The 17,303-nt window shown below is 35.4% G+C and overlaps 1 protein-coding gene across 2 annotated transcripts in view; it reads left to right on the forward strand.

The window, feature by feature from the left end:
* Nucleotides 1–6,061: 6,061 nt before the first annotated feature.
* Nucleotides 6,062–17,303, forward strand: part of LOC133523223 (uncharacterized) — a 524,757-nt gene continuing 513,515 nt past the window's right edge. For both annotated transcript variants that reach the window (XM_061858700.1, XM_061858702.1), the window contains exon 1: nt 6,062–6,769. The gene's annotated coding sequence lies outside the window, so the exon portion shown is untranslated. The remainder of the gene's footprint in view (nt 6,770–17,303) is intronic.

Raw genomic sequence — 17,303 nt, forward strand, 5'->3', positions numbered from 1 at the left:
GTGAAATAGTGATCCGTCCGTCTGGATTTCATTTTTTCAGGTTGTATTTTTTGATGGCTGACTGACGTGAAAATTTTTGTGTACTACACGAGATGAAAGTTATTTACATCTCGTGCGCTTTTGAGTCCCTTACTACGCTCAAGATTCTAAATTAGATTAACTCGCTACGCTCGTGAATCTATTATAGAATCTTTCGCTTGCACGGGACTCAAAACAAGCACTCGAAGAAATATCAAACTTTGCTCTCGTGTAGTACACAAAAATTTTCACGTCAGTCAGCCATCAAAAAATACAACCTGAAAAAATGTAATCCAGACGGACGGATCACTATTTCACTCATGTTTTCTGAAGGTATTCTAACAATTAACTTTAATTACCGCAATAAAACAAAACGAAAGAAATTTCAATAAAATAATACGAAATAAATAATGAATTAACCAACATCAATTGACAGTTCAATCGACAACTTTTTTTGTACAAAAATAACTTTGTAAGATACGGTCCGAATTGCGGATACTACTATTTGTCAACTATAGTAGAGATCGTTAAAACTAGTTAAGTAGAAATATTTACTGCGTAACAATTGCGTAAATTTGTATAAGTTCATTGTTTTGATTGTATAATAAAATACGTAAAATATGGTGTTTTTATTAAATTTTAAACTTTTATTTCAATAATTAATTATTACGAATGAAGACTCGTAGGGTGTTTTGGAACGATGCGGTCTGACTTATTTCGGGGGTCTATTATAAACCGTTAATATAGCGTTGAATTATGTATGCACTTTTTTTTCTCTTTCTTTTTGCTAATGACGTGAAAGGGATAAAGACAATAGAATCCAAATATTTCGAACTTGTATTAGGCCCCGCACGTTGAAATGACATTCGAATCTAAAGGTCACTTGAATGTTATTTTGTCTCACTCGGTGAGCAAAATGCGATTTTGCTCACTATTTTAAGCAGCAAATTACCCTTGTTCGTGCTGCTGACGTGAAAATAACTATTTACTTCCGCCCGGTATACTTTACAAGTACTTTTGAAAAAAAAAATTTACGATAACATTTAAAATTTGGTTTAATTGATTTGTTGTATATTCCCATTGTGATATTTTTCTCCCAATTTCGTAAATAAATAAACTTGTATCTTAAAGAAGTACCCTTAATAGTCATCATTATCATGTTTAATTACAAAAAGAAAAATAAATAACTGTTTATTTCTCTAAAAGAAACTAGTTCATGTTTTTAGGTACTAAGCGAAAATATACATGCATTTTACTTTGCTCGTATTCGAAATGAAAAGTAGAGTATTTGTAACTTGGGTGACCATTTCAGTTTCAGACTATTGGCCAAACTACCTCGACTGAAATGGGTGCCTTTCATCCCTTGGTTAACAATAGTATTTCATATAGTTTCCTTAAATGTACTTAGCGATACACCAAAAGTAACAGAGAAAAAAACCTTTGTATTGTAGTGTTTAATTTTATGCAGAATAAAATTACTCACAAGTAACAGCGAACATCATTTTCAATCAATAGAATCCTAGCAAATGTGTAATTATAATTTTATAATGTACCGTAAACAAGTCTTAAAATGGAAATAATATAGTAGATTTTTATGTGATTGTTTCTCCCGATTGCTTCGATTGGCTGTACATTTAGCAACACAAAAATTATGTTATTAATTTCCACAACAAAAATAAATGCATTAAATAACTTTACAGTACATATGGTAAAATTAGCATATTAAATACGTTACTGTGTCGAACATTTAAAGGGCCATATGTACTGTAAAACGTTGTACGATTCATGAGCGAATAGGTAATTCGCAACTCGTGTCGATTTAAAACACCCTTCGGTCGTGTTTCAATTTATCGCAACTAGTTTCGAATTTCCTATTTTTCGCACTTGTATCGTAATGTACTCTTCTTCTCCTTGTCCTTTTCCCATTATTTGGGGTCGGCTCTCCTAGTTACATTTCGCCAGGCTTCAAGGTCCTGGGTCATGTCAGGTGGGATTTGGGCTTCTTCCATAATTGTAATGTACTATTATACATAAATATAATCTCGCCTATTTCCCGGAGGTGTAGGCAGATACCACGGGGGTCAACTTGATATGATCCTGACATACCTCGTTAGCTTCTTTTTTTCATAATATAACTTTATAATGAAAACTAAACTAGAAACAAAATAAGATAATTTATTGACCATGTATATTACATACATTAATTACATATAGCATATCATACTTATATTACAATTGATTTAAAAATAAATAATTATTTAACAATATACATAATGGATATATACGATTTGACAACCGGTCTGGCCTAGTGGGTAGTGACCGTGCCTATGAAGCCGATGGTCCTGGGTTCAAATCCTGGTAAGGGCATTTATTCGTGTGATGAGCATGGATATTTGTTCCTGAGTCATGGGTGTTTTCTATGTATTTAAGTATTTATAAATATTTATATATATTATATATATCGTTGTCTAAGTACCCTCAATACAAGCCTTATTGAGCTTACTGTGGGACTTAGTCAATTTGTGTAATAATGTCCTATAATATTTATTTTCTCTAATTAACTCGAATTTGACCGGTTTTTTAAATAAGCAGGATTTTGAGGCTATTTTTAAAATTCATCATGGCCGAAATAAATCTAAAATTCGCCGTGGCCGAAATCAGCCTACGGCCCGATTCGAAAAACGAGATACGAACGGAAAGTTCTGGTTTAGATAAGTACTCATTTAGATATCGTTTGTATGTCGTATAATTGACAGAAGCAGCTCGATTCGGACAACCAATGTCACTTTGAAGTTAGAAATATCGTGGACAGATCTTATTGGGATCACAGCGGAATCGAAATAAACGTCAATTTTGACATGTCGTTTAGTTATCGATCTTTTAGTGATCTTTCCAAGATCTTAAACTTGTCTTAATCATGGCAGGGTGTATGTTTCGGGTTCAGCGTGATTAAAATGTTTCGGTTTCATTAAAAACTAGGAAAACTGCTCAATTGTTTCAAAATTAGACACGCCTGTTGGAATCGAGTTCCATAATAAATGCTCCGTCACCGATAACTATTTAACATTACAAAATTCTAATTTTACTAAGATCAAGAAAATTTTGACGAAATTAAACTTTTGTGAGATATATTTCAAAATATTTAGTTAATTTTTATCTCTTTTTTATTTACAAAAATATTCACTTTATCTAAAAATAGTTGTCGAAGATCAGTATTCGTTTTAGAGACCTATCCAAAGACACCCCACACCATTGGGTTAAAGCAAAAAAAATATATATATATACGGTAGGTACCTACCCTAAAAAAGTTATTTTTAGTTTTTATCGTTCTGTTACCATGAATGAATGAAAGTTTATTCACAAGAACGTATGGTATATTAGATATCATTAAGTGTACATTATTGACCCTCGATATGCTCGGCCCTAGGGCATATGAAAATTATTTGTATTGACACAGTTTACCATAGTTTAGTTTGCCATGCATGATTTGATCCATGTCAAATTGCAGCTTTCTAGCACTAACGATCACGGACATGGCGAAACTATAAGGGATTCTAGTTTGACTACAGAACCCTAAAAAATAGCGTTACGTACCCGACACTTTTCTGGAATGGCCCAGTAGGTAAACAAACACACAACATCAAAAAAAGACGTCATGAAAAAAATAACATGAAGGTTACCACTAATAAAGTCATGCGAATTTGGCAAACTTATATATTTCCATATTTGCCCGTCAGCAGGCCGCCGGGTCATATTTTATTCCGCGAAGAAAAGTTGGTCAAACAACAGCTCGAAGCCTATTTTGTATCGCCGACTCGCTCGCACGGCAATAACCTGCCAAAGATTATTTGGATGCAGATTTATGCCTACGTTGGGGTAGCTCTGAGAGTTCTGCAACAATCGATAACATATGTAAGAACAGCGTTTCATTATAAGTTTATTCTGTGTTTGAATTTGCCCTGGTAGCTTATTTGCTGAAAAAAAGTTTGATTTTGTTAGGACTGTCTGAAAAAGGTAAATCGTACAAAATTATCGTCAGTGTAGTTTAAATCCATTTGATATAAATGCAGGCTACCATTTTTATGCCCACCAGTTGGCGCCACTGTAGATTGTGGTCCAAAAACAGGTCTCAAAATTCTGCTATTGTTTATTAAAAAACAAATACGTTAATAGTATTTTATGCAACAGTTGTATAAGAAGGGTCAAAAAAGGCGTGTGGCGTGAGTTACAATGTGAGCCGGAGCCGAAGGCGTAGGCGTAGGCCGCGGCCGGCCGGTCAGCGACACCTCGTAACTCATGAGGCCCTGGTACTTGCTACTTGCTAAATTAAATTGTTGGACAGTTTTTTCTCAATTTTGGCCACCGTAGCCTACGGAGACTAACAAGCAACGCTAAGCGGTCTTCGTAGTTTATGGGTGTTGCTATATTACGGGTGTCACATGCGTGTTTCTGACTTATGAAGTAATTATTTTTACTATGCAACCAAATGAATATTTTTAGTTGGCAGCAATGCACTTAGTTTAAAACTGTATTCGTTTTGGTTTTGTTAGGTTGGTAGCCATTAATCGCAGTAACGTTATAGCGATTAAAAGCACAAGAGCTTTAATGAGGAATAGACAATATAGACTTTTCTTGAAACCTTTTATGTATGTTCTTATATTCGTGTTAATGAATGCATAAATGACAGATAACAGTAGAGGAGTAGGAAAAATACACAAAAGTATTTTATCCATATAAATTTGCCGTTTTTAAACCTATTTAATTTTGCATATATTTGTATTTTTGGATTTTACCACACCACAATTATGAATAAGGACTGAAAATTCGCGATAAAAAAGATTGTAACCCCTAAAATAAATGCATTTGACATTTTGAAAGACCTCCCTTTACACTAGCGCCCCTAGCGGCGAAATTAAACGCGTTATGAAAAGCTTTCATGCTTACCTACGCAAATACGAATGTAGATCAGGAGGCCCATTCTTATTTAAAAACTTGTTATGGTTATGGTCTGGCCTACTGGGTAGTGACCCTGCCTATGAAGCCGATGGTCTCGGGTTCAAATCCTGGTAAGGGCATTTATTCGTGTGATGAGCACTGATATTTGTTTCTGAGTCATGGGTGTTTTATATGTATTTAAGTATTTATATATTATATGTATCGTTGTCTAAGTACCCTCAACACAAGCCTTATTGAGCTTACTTAGTCAATTTGTGTAATAATGTCATATAATATTTATTTATTTATTTCATTTTTATTTTATAGAACCGTGATGATTGTCTTCGTGACTTGTGCGTTTCTCAAGTACGACTTGCACCAATCAGCGTGAGCGATTTTCAAGGTCGTATCAAAATAAGATTAAAATTGTAATAAGTTACTAAATCAATCGCTCTCCAGGAGACTGAGACTCACGACATGGATACAGAGGAGACATTTTTTTTTATAGCACGTCGGTGGCAGACAAGCATACGACCCGCCTGATGGTAGTCACCGCAGCTTATGGACGCCTGCCACACCAGAGTTATTACATGCGCGTTGCCGACCCATTAAAAACCTGTACACTCCTTTTTTGAAGAACCCCATACTCTAGCAGCTCGGGAAAACCTCGGAAGAGAGCTCATTTCACAGCCGAAGCGTCTGCGGGAGGAGATTCCTCTCAAACCGCACATTACGCGACCATTTAGGTTCTAGGGTGTGAGGATGAACACCCTGCCGACGGCGAGCAGTGCGGTAATAAAAAGCGGCCGTTGGCATCATGTCAAACGATTCTTCACAGCACAGCCCATTGTACAAGCGGTAGAACACACACAAGGAGGCAAAGACTCTCCTTAGACTTAAAGGTTCAATACCGCTTGTGAGCTTAGAGATTTGAGCCAAAGGAGACAGGAGAAGAGTCAGATGCGGATATTTCCTGATATCTTATGTATTATCATGATTCATGAACTTGGTGTACAGATCTTAAAATCTGTTATCACTTTCTCTCAACTGAAACTGGAATCGCACATCAGTTTATAAATAAATAATAAATAAAATAATAAAAAAAAATCCTTAAAATGATAGTGATAAATGATTTCGGGTTGGCCGCTGGCTGCTTTGCGCGCTTACATAATGGAAATGAAGGGAGAGGGATGGACTTTGCTCGACGTTTGGAGCATGCTTCATTTATTTCACGTGCTCGGCAGCACGGCGCATGTGGCGCCCCTTCATGCTGTAACATTAGGCATCGATATTATTATATTAGAGTAGAGCGAACCTGATGCACTGAACTTGAATGGAAAAAGTAAGTTTAGTATTGAATTGGATTATAAATCATCTTTTTAGTAGTCCAGGCGAAAAAATAACACTTGAAATCTTGCGAGTGACTAAAAACACGTGAGTGTAAATCTTATAAATAGTTTAAACTGGAAATCTTGATTTTAAGGTAATTTAAATTTACGGAACATCCATTTTTATGGTAGTTATAAGCTTTTTTCATAATGAGTCATCTACTAAGCTTAAGACTTACAAATAAAACACAAAAAAGTTATTCAACGCATTTAGGGGCCTAGACTACTGAACCAATTTAGGTACGTTACTGTCTACCCACCAGCCTACCCCTCTACTCTGTGCCGCCGTACGGGGCACCCCTCAGTGTCCGGCGCGGCACCCCGACGGCCGCACGCACCCGCGACATGTGCCACTTGTACCAGTGCTGTGTTGTGTACCCTTTGTTAGGGAAGTTTCAAAGTGTGGATCGCCTGTTTTGTTAAATAGGGTAAGTTTTTCATTACTCAAGTAAAGTGTATTTTTATTATTTTAACAGTGCTTGCAGTCTAATAACCCGATTCACATTATATATTTACTTTATCAAGGTGTGGATCACCTGTTTTATTAAATAGCTTAAGTTTTTATTATTAAAATAAAATTACCATTTTAACAGTGCTTGTAATTACTTAATTTTTTTTTTTAAATACAGTATCAATTGTGTTTTTCTATACTGTTTTCTTTTATCAAGATGTGATTAACCTACTTTTAGAAAAGGGTAAGTCATTGGTTTTGCATTACCAAAGTGGTTTAACCTGAAAACATAAGCTGCCTGTTCCTGAAGGATCTCTTAACTCATTATAGACTGAATGTTTTTGGCCTTAGAATTAGAAAATTTTCTAATATATTATTCTTGAAGTTATTTTAGGTAATTTAAAGCTTTATCATTTTTACATACAAAATATGTTACCATATGGTACCGCTAGCTTTTAATGGGTTACCAATGTTTCCAAACTAATAACCCAATTTCTTATAAAAATGCTACAATCACGTTCTATATTTTCTTTATCATGGTGTGTGTAAGGTGTTTCTATAATATAAACGAGTAAGTCATTGGTTTTATATTACTAAAGGTTTATGGATTTTATCGAAGTGGAAAGGTTTAACCTGAGATTCGTGTGCATATAATAATAAACTGCGGAAATAAGTTATCTTATATCCTTTCATGCGACTCAAAACTAGTTTCATACAAAATTAAATTTAAATTTTTAAATCTCTACAGCGGTTTTAGCGTGAAGAGCTACCAAACAGACAGACGGCCTGATTGGAACTTTAAGATACCTCAAAAATTTGCTTAAGATACGATATGGATTGTATAATAATTTACACTCTGTTAACAGATAATTATCGCAAAAATTGTGACATATCTCACCTTACGATATGTCAAAAGTGACGTTTTTGTTTGAAGAAACCTCACTTTTTATACTGATATCCAATCTATATCGTATCTTTAGCTAATTTTTTCCATATCGTCGGGTGAGATATGTCACAATTTTGCGATAATTAATCAGTTAACAGAGTGTACATTATTATTATAAAAATAAAGTTTTAAAAACTGATTAGTACAAATTATAGCATATTTATTTGATATTTAGGAATCATTAAAAAACGTTTTTGTTCAAGAAGCAAATGTATTTTCAGTCGACGATATCTTAAAGTTCGATTTGAGCCTAGAGTTTCTTTGGTATTTATAATTTAGTACTATTTACTAATGAAGTCTTACCTATTCTAAGATTTTATATTAAAGTTCTATTATCTTGGAATGGTTAAGACATTCACTGCCGTGCTACGGTCGTAGCGCTAAGTCGTAGCCGATAACATGAGTTTCCCGGTATGTAGCGAAAACGCTTCGTAGAGGCAAAACAACGTTTCGTGATTAGCGCGGAATAGGTTAGAATGGGTTAGTGGCTTGTTGAAATAATGTAGGTAAATTAAATGTGGTTTTCTGTTTTATACAAAAAGGGTCAAAAGGGTAGGGTCCGATTGGTTTATGGTTTTAATTTATTAAAGTGTATATAAGGGGTTGAATGAAACACTTTCACTTAATTTACAAGCTTGACCTATTTGCCTTCTTTATAGCCAAAAATATGCTACGATGAAATCTAATTATTAAGATTTCATAGTGATGTAAATAACTATGATTATCTACTGGTAAATTTTAAAGCAGAATCAATGGCGATTCAGTCACGTTTTAGTCAATAATAATGAACAAAAATCATTAAAATTTATATCTCCCCTACATAAATATAATTACCTTACCTATGTGCATGTATTCGTCAGTAGTATGTACTCTTTGTATGTAATATTGTACCAGAATGAGAGATCAATCTTTTAGTATATTTGTGCACATACTTAATTCTTGAAAAAAGTTACCAAACACTTAAGTTCGATTGTGTAATTATAACATAAAGAAATAAACTATTATACGAATAAATAAACTATTATACGAAGAAATAAACTAATATAAATAATTATTTAAAAGGCTGGTCGACTTCACAGGTGACCGAAGAGCTGGCAGCTTTCTCGCACAACATATTAGCATCGCAATACAGCGGGGAAATGCTGCCAGCATCCTCGGCACCATGCCAAAGGGGTCAAAGTTTTTAGACATTTTTAATTTTATTTAGTATTCGTTTTTAGTTTTAATTTAGTTTTATTCAATAGATAAGTTAGTTTATTTTATTGTGCCCTTCATTTAATTACTTTTTAATAACGAATATATTTGCAAAATAGACTTAATACTTAAAATGGTTATATTCATCAAATTAAATTTAACAATATTTTGCGACAACTCAAGAAATATAAATCTTTTGTAACTTTAACATTCGTAATATATTAGGTCTAGATACGATATGCGGATATGTCAGTGTAAAAAGTGACGATTCTAAAATCGTCACTTTAGACACGGGCATATTCGATCCATATCGTATCGAGACCTAATATTTGGCGTATTTCAAAGTTCGAATCGGGCTGGTAATCAGCCCGTAAGGACCTTCCCCCCTGAAACACGGGTGCTTGTAGTAGGCTTGTACGCTACGCCGTTCCCTGCGGCGTAGAGGGTCTACAGTACCGTAGGCAGCTACAACTCTACGCGTAATGTATATTACCTATAGTGTATCCATTTAGAAATTAGTTCAAAGGTGAATGATATTATGGATATGAAACATGGTATTCAAAATACGAGACCAGACTGACTATTCAATTTTTTTTCGATATTATAACTTCAGACGAAAGTGCAGGACCAGCTCGAAATCGCCTTTTCATATCAACGCAGTCGTCATTTTCTTTTCTGGAAATAATAATAAGATTTTAAATGAATAAAGGAAATAATAATAAAATGCTTTATTACACACTACATTAAAAAAAACAGAAATTGAGTAAATATATAAATTGTTATGTAACAATAGGCGAACCTATCGCTAAACAGCGATCTCTTCCAGACAACCTTCAGATAGTGAGATGGCGAACGAAGCGAAGGAAATGGGTGGTGTAAAGTAAAGAAAAAAGTAGATAATACAATATAATACATATACTGGATATTAACATTATTGAAAATATTTTGACACAATTTTGTTCTTTATTTACCACAGCTATGCCCCTACGTTAGATTTTTTCTCATTTTTAGGGTTCCGTAGTCAACTAGGAACCCTTATAGTTTCGCCATGTCCGTCTGTCTGTCTGTCTGTCCGAGGCTTTGCTCCGTGGTCGTTAGTGCTAGAAAGCTGAAATTTGACATGGATATATAAATCAATAAAGCCGACAAAGTCGTACAATAAAACTTTTTTTAGGGTATCTCCTCCACAAGTAAAGTAGGGGTTAATTTTTTTTTTACTTTAACCCTACAGTGTGGGTTGTGGGAGATATGATCGGTTTAGGTGTTTTTGAGTTATCGCAAAAAGTTTCCCCTTCATAGTAAAAAGACGTACATCCACAGTTCATCCCTTTAAGCTCCAGTTTAGCTTATTGTGACTGAAGAATAACTACGGAACCCTACTCTGAGCATGGCCCGACATGCTCTTAGCCGGTTTTTTAATTATTATAAGACTTAGAAGCGTTTAAAAATTTGTATGAAATTTGTTTCTTGTCGCTTTTAATTTTTACAATAATAAAAAAATCAAAAAAACTCAAGCTATGATAAATCTACATAAAATTATGTCAATATCCAGGGAGGAAAATGGGGACTATATTTGTATGAAGATGCCACCATCCCCCTTCCTCTTAAGCCCCACACTACCGACTAGCCAAAATGGCAAAAACTGAACCCTTATAGTTTCGTCATGTTTTAGTTTAGTTTTTATAAAATTATAAAAATGTGTTTAAGGGGTACTCCATACATGTAACGAAAAGCATAAGCATGTGCTTTTTTTAAAATCAACGTGTAGTACGTCTTTCGATAGGTCTTTAAAAACAACTTTCAGGTTAAAATGGGTCATTCTCAAAATATATGACTGCGGTCAGACACAACTCTTTCATACATTTAGTATGGTTTGACGGAGTAAAAATCAACGTGTGGTACGTCATTTGATAGGTCTTTAAAAACAACTTTCAGGTTTTTAAAATGGGTCATTCTCAAATTACATGACTGCGGTCAGACACAACTCCTTCATACATTTAGTATGGTTTGACCGATATAGACGCAGGCACAAATATGGAAAATGACCCAAATAATTTATTGATCAAGTGAATTCTTCTAAAAATAATCGCTTCTAAAGTGGGATCGGTTTTTGAGGAAGTTTTTTTTTTTTTTTTTTTTTTATGGCATCGCGCTCCTGGCGCATTCAGCCAAACGAGTAAAACGGGGAAACGGAATTAAAGGATTACATTATAACGGATATGTCGGAATTTGGATAAGGATCAGGGAATGGTAATATATTATAATTTTATATTATGACGTGAGAGGAATGAATACAATGATTTAAATATATATGGAGAAGAATTATTAATATACAGGAGTGTTCTAATAGATGTGGGAAACGGAACTTTTAAATCTGACAGCTGTCTTAATAATATAGAACGGTCATACAGGTTACAATTACCTGAAAAGAATATATGATTAAGATCAGCGGGATCAGCTCCACAAATACATGCGGAACTGGCCACGCGATTTTGTAGTTTCAGGTGTTCCGGTGTACATACGTGACCCAATCTCATTCGAATTAACATACTGGTTGCAGGCTTTGGCAAAGAGATTTTAGCAAACCAAGGTTTGGCAGGAATTGATCTTTGTATGCTCCGATAATGTAACGCAGCGGCACCCGCACCAGATGCCCATAATTTTGTCCATTCCTTTCTTAGGTATATTTTAGGCAGTGCCAACAGGTCTTCAGCAACATTCTTAAATGGAAACATGTCTCCAGAACTAATGGCATCACGAGCTAAGTCATCCACCCTTTCATTACCTTTAATCCCTCTGTGTCCAGGGATCCAGGCAATGGAAACCGAGTAACCTTTAAGATGACATTTTTGCAGTAGACTACGGATTTGATAAATAATTGGGTTATTAGATTTAGATTTGAAAGGAAATTTAGATATTGATTGAAGAGAACTTAAAGAGTCTGAAAAAATGACTGTTTTTTTAAGATGCATTATGATGATAAACTCTAATGCTTTAAGGATTCCAAAGCACTCACCACTATACACAGAGGATTCTGGAGGCAATTTTATCTTTTGGTAAATATTAGATTGAATGTGAAGCACACCAATACCGACACAACCATTGATGGACATCTTAGAAGCATCTGTATACATATGGTTAGCACCCTGATAATCAGTATCAATAAAACTCAGAAATTGTTGATTTTGATCTATATCATTCTTTGATATACCTATATCCAGGAGAACTGGTGGAACTAGTATAAGAGACTCATATTCATGCTGAAAAATGGGAAGTGATGAAGAGCTAACAGTGGGAGCTGAAATAGATTTAAGTTTTTGAAAACTTTTGATTAAGCAAGGAGGGCTCTTGTGTTTCCAATAGTTGGATGTACTTATTTGAAGTAGAAGGTTAGACAAGATAATCCAGAGTTGGTGATTAGAGAATTGGGAGCAACGGAAAATAAATCTATCACAAAGATATTGGCGTCGTAAATGGAGCGGAGGCTCACAACACTCAACTTGCATAGCATTGATAGGGCTTGATTTCATGGCACCACAAATTATTCTCAAGGCTTTAGATTGAATATGATCTAGTTTTTGGAAGCCAACGACATATCCAGGCTCTAACAAAAATGTCCCATAATCTAAAATGCTTATTAAGGCATTGTACATTAGTTTCATACAAAAAGGATGGGAACCCCACCAAACTCCAGAAACACACCTAAGGATATTAATATTTTTTTCACATTTAGAAACTATGTACTCACAATGTGGGAGGCCTGTTAATTTACTATCTAAAATGACACCAAGGAATTTAGTTTTATCTTTTACTGAAATGGAGTAGTTATCAAATTGCACATTGATTGGAGGAGGAAATAGTTTTCTAGTAAATAAAACTACAACACTTTTAGGAACAGAAAGTTCTAAACCATTAGAATCTAACCATGACCTCAAGAAACATAAGGAACAAGTGACTGATCTACTAGCCTGTTCAGGAGAAAGATTTGATGAATAAAGTAATAAATCATCGGCATACTGTAAGACCCTAACAGTACCATTTAGAGATGACTCTAAATCAGATGTATAGATATTGTATAATAATGGACTTAATACAGACCCTTGTGGTAGACCTCTCCACACTAAACGAGAAATTCTATTGTTGTCATTTATAAGACTGATGGACCGTTCAGATAAAAGGTTTATTACAAAATGACTTAACATTTGTGGAATGCCTAACTTGAAAAGCTTTTCCTGTAACACTGAAACTAATACATTATCATAAGCAGCACTTATATCCAGAAAAGCAGCTACTACTGACTCATTTTTAGAAAATGCCAGTCGTATATCTGCAATTAATATTGACAAACTATCATAAGTAGATCTACCTTTTCGGAATCCAAACTGACTATGAGATAATAAATGGTTCTTTTCAACAAAAAATTCTAGCCTGTTTTTAATTAAGTGTTCAGCTACTTTTGCAAATACTGAGGAAAGGGCAATAGGGCGATAGGAAGAAACATCTGATGCTGGTTTATTGGGTTTTAAAATAGGAATAACTATCTGGGATCTCCATGAATCTGGGACTATACCGGACTGGATAACCGAATTTATTATGCTCAGATAATAAGTAAGTATGCCATCACTGGCATTTACTAAAAATGAGTAAGGCACACCATCTTCACCAGGAGCACTATCTTTTAAATTGCTTAAAACACCTTTTAGTTCCTCCATTTTAAAAGGGCAATTAAAAGTGGAGTCTAAGGAAGGATCATATAAAAAGGTTGCAGGTTGGAACACAAACTCTTCAGGAACAGATGAAGGTGCTAGTCTGTCTATAAATTGTTGTGCAAGATTAGGAGGCAGTGTACGCCTTGAGGGTTCATTGAATGCATGTCTGAACCTTTTGATGTTGTTCCAAACTATGGAAGGTTTTACATTAGGATTGAGAGACGCACAGAATCGTCTCCAACCTTCATATTTCTTCCTACGTAACAATTTTTTAGTATCACGTGCGACCTGCATGTAAGACTCAAAGTTTTCAGTAGTCATAAAATGACGATAAAGTTTTTCAGCCTCCTTTCGTTGTTTAATGGCTTGGGAACAATCCTGATCCCACCAAGGAGGAGAGGGGATTTTATTAATTACAGTATTTTTTACAGGAAATACATCATCAGCTGCTTCTGTAATCACCCGGGCCAAAGCAACCGAGCAACCAACTACGTCAGTATCATCTAAACTAGGCAAAAACAATAATTTCTTCTCTACACAGCATTTAAAGTTTTTCCAGTCAGCATTACATAGATTGTATTTAAGCCTAGGGCTAGGTTTCGGAGATGGTCGTGTAGATGAAGGAAATGAGACTATAATTGGAAAATGATCACTACCAAATGTAGAATCTAGAGTTTGCCAGGTGAAAGAAGATGCCAGTTCAGCAGAGCAAATGGATAGATCAACAGCGCTGGGTGATTCTGTAGGCGCTGTACGGCGAGTTGGAGAGCCAGTATTTAGGACACAAAGATTGTGATCATCTAAGATTTTTAAAACACGATGTCCATTATAGTTGGATACTGAACTGCCCCAAAACTGATGGTGTGAATTGAAATCTCCTAGAATCAACAAGGGCCTAGGTAGAGAGGAAATTATTTGTTCTAATTCATTAAAAATAGAAGATGATTGATGAGGAATATATACAGAGAGGATGCAGATGTTATTTACAATGGCAGCAATAATTGAAAAATCATCACTATGAGATGGGAGATGAAGAGATGAAAATGATTCAGAATTCCTGACGAGTAAAGCTACTCCACCCCACCCGTCAGGACGGTCCTCTCTGAGGCATGAATAGCCAGTAGCTCTTAGAAGAGCTCCAGGCTTGAGCCATGTCTCAGATAGGGCAAAAACACAAGGTTTAAATTTATTTAGTAAATGAATGAAATCATGTTTTTTATTGATTATGCTTCTGCAATTCCATTGTATTATATTGTCCATTGTTTTTAATTGCAAATGTAAGAGAGTCAATCATAGGGGCAACGTGGGACGGTAAAGTAAGGTTTGGCTTGGACAAAAGAGTTCTTAAGGCCTCAATAGACTCAGCGATTACTAGTCGTTCTTCCTTTTCTGTTTCCTGACGTAGAGCACAACCGTTTGCAGGAGAAGGGATGGAGTATTCACTTATTATGGCCCGATGTGCAGCCACATCATAGCCATGGGTAGTCTTTTTAACAGAAGGACGAGGTTTCAACAAAATAGTTTTTCTGCTGCTATGGCTAGGAGGGCGCATATTCGAACTAGGGTTTGTAACTGAATTTTGAGCACTATTATGTGGTAAATTTGATTGTATATGTGGTTGTGACTTAACCATATCAGCAAACGATTTCGATATAGCTGGGTGCAGTTTAACGGCTTCTCCATAGGAGATGCAGTTATTTGCCATACTGACTTTAATTTCTTTTTGCCTTACATGTTCTGGGCATGACCTGTTTGTGGCAAAGTGAAAGCCATTGCATAAACAGCAAATGGCATCCTCCTCCTCCACTGCACAGGTATTTCCAGGATGCATTTCCCCGCACTTGAAACATTTAGGCTTCGAACGACAGTTATTTTTGGTATGTCCAAATTTACAGCATAAAAAGCATTGAATGGTAGGAAAAATGTACAATTCAACGGCAAGAGAGTTGTAGCATGAAAAGACTCGTTTCGGTAATACTTGACCGTCAAATGTCAATACAACTGTCTCTGAGGGTTGCCAGGTAACAGAACCGTTAACCACAACTCTGTGGTTCAAACGTCGTACTTTTAATACTTTTCCACACCCCATGGGCACGGAAATGTTGGAAACTATTTCCTCCTCCGACCACTGTGCTGGAATACCTCGAACCAAGCCCATACGGGTCACAGAAAACGACGGAATGTATGCGGTAAGATTTTCTGATTCAAGACACGTATCAGTAACAAATAAGTTTGCGTCAACGTAATTTGAAAACGACATCGCTATACGTGTCCTACCAATGCGCTTAACACTTCCATTTATAATGTTTCTGAAGCCTTTTTTTAGTAAAAATTTCCCAAAGGACACCGGGTGCAGAGATGATTTTGCATCTGTTTGTTTCATTTGTACGTGCACCGTGAAGGGAGCAACATCGGAAGATGAAAATAAATTCCTGCCAACCTTGGTATTAGAAGAGTCATTTTTGTATTTAAGTTATCCGAAGAGTTTTTGGTAACCTGAATGTTAGAGTTTGAAGGAGCTTGGGTTTCTTGTATGATGTTCTGACAATCGCACGAATAGTCCCCGCCATTATTTTTCCTTCTTTTTTTATTACATGTTTTGCATCTTTTGTGACTCTTATTTCTTTTCAATTCACTTCTGCTCCCCACAGAAGAGTCCGTGTCCATTGCTGAATCGATAATAACATTACTTCCGACCTGGAGGTTATCACCTCCAGGGTCGGGAGGATCGTCATCCCCCATTACATATATACGAAAAAACTTACCAACTACGACGAAATTACACTAATTATATATACAAATACAACAATATATACAAACTATGTGAAAAATTATATACAAATTACTGATTCCCTGATCTATAATATTAAAATGGAAATTAAATTTACAAGAAACCTAAAACTGGACCGCCGCGTTTCACGTTTCCCGCGCTTTTTTCTTTGAGGAAGTTAGATAAAGTCCATGTAACTTGTACAGTCAGCGTCAAATACTTTGCAGCAACCAAAGTAGCGAAATAGTTCGGTACACCATATGACATACATACATATAGACAGCTGTCATCTCAATACAATTTCTAACCTTAAAATGCCAAATTGTATTAAGATGACAGCTGTCACAAAATCCAAGCTATGTGAAAATATTATAGTATGTGTACCGAACTATTTGGCCACTTTGACTGCTACAAAGTATTTGACGCTGACTGTACCAGGGAAACAAAAACTAATCGAGTGCAACCTAAAGCATTTAGTTAAAAGTGGCTCAGTATTTTGACGCTAGAGTCTGTCTAACCTCCCGAGTCCCTGAGGCCTTTATAAAGGACAAATTCCAAAACATTATTTTTAACTTTTACTAAACAAGACGTGGTTCCAAATTCAAAAACAAAACATCGCTTCTGGGATCCAGGAGGCTAAGCTAACTTTTGAATATATCAACATAAGGGAATGACATTATAAATGTCACATTAAATTTTTATAGACATTTGATATTAACGAGTGAATTGCAAAAAAAACATAGTTAAGGACCTGTAATTACGGCCCGATTCGAAGAATGATTAAGACAGGTTTTAATCTTTAAAAGATTTAAAAGATCGATAGCTAAACGACATGCCAAAATTCACGTTAATCTCGATTCCGCTGTGATCCCAATAAGATCTATCAACGATA

This window comes from Cydia pomonella, chromosome 12, assembly GCF_033807575.1.
Source record: "Cydia pomonella isolate Wapato2018A chromosome 12, ilCydPomo1, whole genome shotgun sequence".
NCBI lineage: Eukaryota > Metazoa > Arthropoda > Insecta > Lepidoptera > Tortricidae > Cydia > Cydia pomonella.